Genomic DNA, 6,387 nt, shown 5'->3' on the forward strand with positions numbered 1-6,387 from the left:
TGGAGTTAAACGCCAGCTTTTGTGCCAGTTTGGGCGTTTAACTCCCATTTGGGTGCCAGTTCCAGCGTTTAACGCTGGGATTTCTGAGGGTGACTTTGTACGCCGGTTTGGGCCATCAAATCTTGGGCAAAGTATGGACTATCATATATTTCTGGAAAGCCCAGGATGTCTACTTTCCAACGCCGTTGAGAGCGCGCCAATTGGGCTTCTGTAGCTCCAGAAAATCCACTTCGAGTGCAGGGAGGTCAGAATCCAACAGCATCTGCAGTCCTTTTCAGTCTCTGAATCAGATTTTTGCTCAGAACCCTCAATTTCAGCCAGAAAATACCTGAAATCACAGAAAAACACACAAACTCATAGTAAAGTCCAGAAAATTGAATTTTAACTAAAAACTAATAAAAATATACTAAAAACTAACTAAATCATACTAAAAACATACTAAAAACAATGCCAAAAAGCGTATAAATTATCCGCTCATCACTGTGCAGGTATAAAATGGGCCGAAAATAAAATTCTGGTGCAAGCCCAATTCAGCTTTGGTGTTAGTATATTATGATCATATATGGCTAAAACCATTGGGCTGAAATAAAAATGTTGCTAGCCCAATGATTAATATATCCAGCATTAATATGAAGTTAGCTTCTTGTGGCTGAATGGAAAATAAATAATTTGGGCCAGCTTTACTCATTAATGATACAAGCCCAATTAGTTTGAATGAATCAAAATTTTATTGGGTCAGATTAAACTTTATTGCTACAAATCCCAATCTCAATTTTGATGAATGTTTCCCATGCATGATCCGAATCCACTAAGCATAGAAAGCAAAGTTCCATTGCTTCCAACGGAACTCCTTTGCTCATCATGATGGATTTCAAATTTATTAGAGTGAAGTTAATAAATGCATGGGAAATATGAGAGAGAGTATCATTGACATGATTGATGGCATTAACATTACACGCCACCCAGGGAAGTAAAAGCAAGCTATTTTAATTAATTTGTTTAATCACTTTGAATTGCTTTTCTTCAAATTATCTCTTCTCTCTCATCTCTTTCTCCTTCTTCTTCGGTTATTGTCCAGGAAACAATGGAAGCTAAGCTCAGCTACCAAAAGGAAGAAGAAGTTGCATGCATCAAGACCATCAAGCTAATGATGGCAAGAAAACGTAACAAACTAAAAGTATGCTGTGGCTGAGATAATCACCAAAAAAAGTGGTAAGATTTGGTGAGGTAATCTCGGATCCTTCATGCTCAAAAAGGAAGATGAAGATTCGGCCAGCAAGGGAGATTCTTGAAGCATGGCTTGTCTTTGATTCAGCTCAACCACCACAGGAAGTAGCTAGAGTGGCGAAGTGATGGTTGAGGCAGAGATTGAAGTAGATGAAGTCATCATCATCATGAAGCATCAAAGGCCAGAAATCCATCTTGGAGAACAAGCCAAGGATGGAGAGCTCGGATTGATGAAGAGTGATGATCAAGAAAGGACTAGAGGTAATTGCATGTTGGGTTTTGCATGGTTATCTCTTCTCTCTCTATGTGGCCGAACCGATTTTTGTTCTTGGAGAAGAAGAAGTTCGCTTGGTTTTTTTGCTTCAAAGGTGGAGGCTTCCCTCTTCTATAAAAAGAGAGAACAGTCACGGGTTGAAGCAAGGAGAAAATTTGAGAGTGCAAGGCACAGAGTTCTCAGAGCTACCTGAGTTAACAGTTTTCTCTTCTCCTTCAATGTATTTTGTTTTGTAATTTTCTGTTTAATTTTGTCATGTCTTGAGTCTCGTGGAAAAAGGCAAACAGTGAGGTTTGTATGAAAAAGCCATAGAGCAGAAAAAGACAGAGAGTGCAAAATTAAAAGAAAACCCATAGATGTCTTAGAGTTCCTTTGTTCATCTATGTTGTATTTCATGATTCTGTGGGAATCCCCTTGTAAGTTGGGTTAGCACTTTACAGTTTGTAATCAAGTTGATTATAGTGAAATTCCATCATTGTTGTGATGGAGACTGGATGTAGGCTGCACTGCACTTAGCAGCTAAACCAGGATATATCTGGGTGTAATCTTCCTTCTCTCCTACTCCATTTCTATTTCTACTGCACAGGAGCAAAATTCAAAAATGTCTCGTGCCAAGTAACGAGACAAAATAAAAAAATCTCGTGGCTAGGGACGAGCTAAAAACAAAAAAGTCTCCTCTAAGTCCAGCAAGTGTTAGCAAGCAAAAAAGGGGGCTAAGATTCAACCCCCCCTTCTCTTAGCCACTGAAACCATCAATTGGTATCAGAGCTTGGTCTCAAAGAGATCAAGCTTTGCAGCTTGGAGAAAAGATCCTCATAACAGAAAGCAGTGGCTCGAATCTAGTTTCATACAATCTCACAGAAGGGCAGTCAAGCAACAGGCCGCATCTTTTCAATGGGAAAAATTATACCTATTGGAAGGAGAGAATGAAGATCTTTGTGCAAGCAGTAGACTACAGATTATGGAAGATCATCCTAGAAGGCCCTCAATTTCCAACTGACACAAGTGCTGAAGGAGTAGTCACCCTTAAACCAAAAGCAAGTTGGACCGAGGAAGATAGAAAGAAGGTAAAGTTAAATGCCAAGGCAGTAAACCTGCTCAACTGTGCTATCAGCTTTGAGGAATACTGACGAGTATCACGATGCACAACGGCAAAGAAAATCTGGGACAAGCTACAAATCACTCATGAAGGAACCACCATTGTAAAGAAAACTCGGACAGACATGTTGAACAGAGAATATGAAATGTTTGCAATGAAGGAAGGAGAGTCCATTGATGAACTGTTTGAACGGTTCAACTCCATCATTATTGGCTTGGATGCTCTTAGAATTACACATTCAGAATCTGTGCTAGTGAGAAGAGTGTTGAGATGTCTTACAAAAGAGTGGGAAACAAAAGCTTTAATTATTTCTGAGAGTAGTAGCTTAGACTCCATGACACTTGATGATTTGAGAGGAAATCTTATTGCTTTTGAAAATACCTATTTGAAAAAAGATTCAAAAAAGAAAGGAATTGTTTTTTCTTCTGTGACTAACCCTCTGGATGATGAATCCAGTGATAACTCTTCTGAAAAAGAGTTTGTGTTGTTTGCAAAAAAATTCAGGAAAATGATGAAACTCAAAGGCAAAGGCAGCAGCTCAAGGAGGATGAAGAAAGACATTAGCAAAGTAATCTGTTACAATTGCAAGGAAATGAGGCATTTCAAATCTGATTATCCCAAGTTAAAGAAGGAGGAAAAGCTGAAAAAGGGAAAGAAGAAGGGACTGTTGGCTTTATGGGAAGATTTGGAAAATGATTCAGATGATGATGATGAAGAATCTGAGACTAAGTCACAGCCTTGCCTCATGGCAAATCATGTAGATCAGGTATTCTTTCAAAACCCTGACACTAAAGACCTTCATCTTATGATAGATCACCTCTCTGAAAAAATAAGATGTTTTCTGACTGATAATTAAGATCTTGAACAACAAATTTTCATTCTTAAAGCTGAAAATGATTTTCTCAAAGAAAAGCTAAGAGAGGCCGAAACTGCTTGTGATCTTGTAGAAAAAATAAGCAGTTGAAAGCTCAACTTAGAAGCTGTGAAAGTGATCACTCGGTAGTTGCGTATGTAAACTGTTTTAAGGAAAATGAAGAGTTGCTGGAGAAGGTTAAAAATCTTGAAAATGACTTAGCCAAAATTACTCTCAGTTCTGAAAATCTAAATCAAATCTTGGCTAGTCAAAAACCACTTTTTGATAAAGCTAGATTGGGATTTTATAAATCTGATAAGAAACCCTCTTTTAAAGATAAACCATCTTCATCCAATGACACAAGGTTTCAAGATCCCATCTACTTTAACAAAACAGCAACTCCAAGATTTTGTAGATTGTGTAACCGAAGTGGTCATTTTCCAGTTCAATGTTTCTTTGGTGAAAGAATGATTGGTGATAAAGTCTACAAAGTTGTTTTTTATTACAATGATTTGGGACATAGGAGATGGTTTAACGTGAAAGGATCCAAGAAAATTTGGATACCTAAGGTCACTTGAGCTTATTTTGTAGGTATGCCTAGTATCCAAGAAGAAAGAAAATATGTGGTACATGGATAGCGGATGCTCTAGGCATATGACCGGAAAGACAACCTTCTTCATAAAGCTTGATGAATATGATGGTGGATTTGTCACTTTCGGTGATGATGCAAAAGGAAAAATAGTGGCTGTTGGGAAAATGGGTAAAAATCTCTCATCTTGTATAAATGATTTTCTTCTTGTACATGGCTTGAAATTGAAGTTATTTTTAAGAAGTTTGATTGTTTAGTTGTTTGTGAGAAAATTGGGGATGTTCTATTTGAAGCTAAAAGATGCAACAATGTGTATGGATTAACTCTTGAGGATTTAAAGGAACAAAATGTAACATGCTTTACCTCTCTTGAATCTGAAAAATGGCTTTGGCATAGAAAGTTGGGTCATGCTAGCATGTACCAAATTTCTAAGCTAGTCAAAAGGAATTTGGTTAGAGGAATTTCAAACATCAAATTTGATAAGGATCTTACTTGTGATGCTTGCCAATTGGGCAAACAAGTAAAATCCTCTTTTAAATCAAAAGATGGAATCCCAACCAAAAGGCCATTGGAGATGTTACATATTGATCTTTTTGGTCCTACTAGAACTCAAAGTTTAGGAGGTAAACACTATGGTCTTGTGGTGGTAGATGATTACTCTAGATTTGGTTGGGTGCTTTTCCTTGCTCATAAGAATGATGCATTTTGTGCCTTTTCCACTCTTTGCAAGAAAATTCAAAACGAAAAGGATTTGAAAATTGCCCATTTGCGAAGTGATCACGGAAGAGAATTTGAAAATCAAGACTTTGAAAAATTCTGTGATGACTTAGGGATTTCTCATAATTTTTCATGCCCTAGAACCCCCTAACAAAATGGGGTGGTTGAAAGAAGGAATCGAAGCCTTCAAGAAATGACTAGGGCTATGCTATGTGAGAATGAGATTCCTAAATTTTTATGGGCTGAAGCTGTGAACACAGCATGTTATGTTTTGAATAGAACAATCATTAGAAAAGGGTTAAAGAAAACCCCTTATGAGCTATGGAAAGGAACCCCTCCAAATCTTAACTACTTTCATGTTTTTGGATGCAAATGCTTTGTTCTTAACAATAAGGAAAACCTTGGAAAATTTGATGCAAAATCATATGAATGAATGTTTGTTGGATATTCCACCACAAGTAAGGCCTATATAGTTTATCTCAAAGAATATAGAACCATAGAGGAATCCATACATGTTACTTTCTATAATTCTAACTTAATTCCCAGTACTGTAAAGGATAATGATTCAGATTGTGAAGAAGATGGAACAAGTAAAGAAATTTCCAAATCTGTGCAAAATGAAGAATCTGTCAGCCCAGTTTTGTCTCGTCAGATTGGAGGAGACATTTCCATTTTGTCTCCTGAGCAGGCACGAGCAACTGAAACAGTGAGACCACCAGAAGTTCATCAAAGCTCTACACCTATCCGAAAGCCTAGAGAATGGAAGTCTATGAGGGGTTATCCTCATGACTTCATCATTGGTGATCCCTCTCAAGGTGTAACAACAAGATCCTCCACCAAAAGGCAAACCGAACCTAGCAACTTTGCTCTCTTGTCACAAATGGAGCCCAACAATGTCAAATAAGCTCTTGAAGATCCATCATGGGTCAAGGCCATGCAAGAGGAGCTTGCTCAATTTGACAAGAATGAGGTTTGGACATTAGTACCTCATCCAGATGGTAAGAAGGTAACGGGTACTAAGTGGGTATTTAAAAATAAACTTGGTGAGGATGGACAAGTTGTTCGTAAGAAGGCTAGATTAATGGCCCAAGGTTTCGATCAAGAAGAGGGAATTGATTTTAATGAGTCTTTTGCTCTGGTAGCTAGAATACCACCGACACTACTTTGTTCATTAAAGTTTCTAATGATGACATCCTTCTTGTTCAAGTTTATGTGGATGATATTGTGTTTGGATCGGCCAATGAGTTCTTGTGTGAAGAGTTTGGAAAACTCATGACTAGTGAGTTTGAAATGAGTTTAATGGGAGAGCTAACTTTCTTTCTTGGCCTCCAAATTAAACAAACTCCTAGTGGTATCTTTATTCACCAAGGCAAGTATGTAAAAAAATTGATAAAGAAATTTGGCTTAGAAAATTCCAAACCAATGGGAACACCAATGCATCCTAACACTAAACTTGAAAAGGATGATGATGGCCAAGATGTGGATGAAACACGGTATAGGAAAATGATTGGTTCATTAATGTATCTTACCTCCTCTAGATTGGATATTGTTCAAAGTGTGGGTGTATGTTCAAGATTTCAATCTCACCCAAAAGAATCCCATCTTACGGCTGTTAAACGCATCATTAG

Source organism: Arachis duranensis, chromosome 9, assembly GCF_000817695.3.
Source record: "Arachis duranensis cultivar V14167 chromosome 9, aradu.V14167.gnm2.J7QH, whole genome shotgun sequence".
NCBI lineage: Eukaryota > Viridiplantae > Streptophyta > Magnoliopsida > Fabales > Fabaceae > Arachis > Arachis duranensis.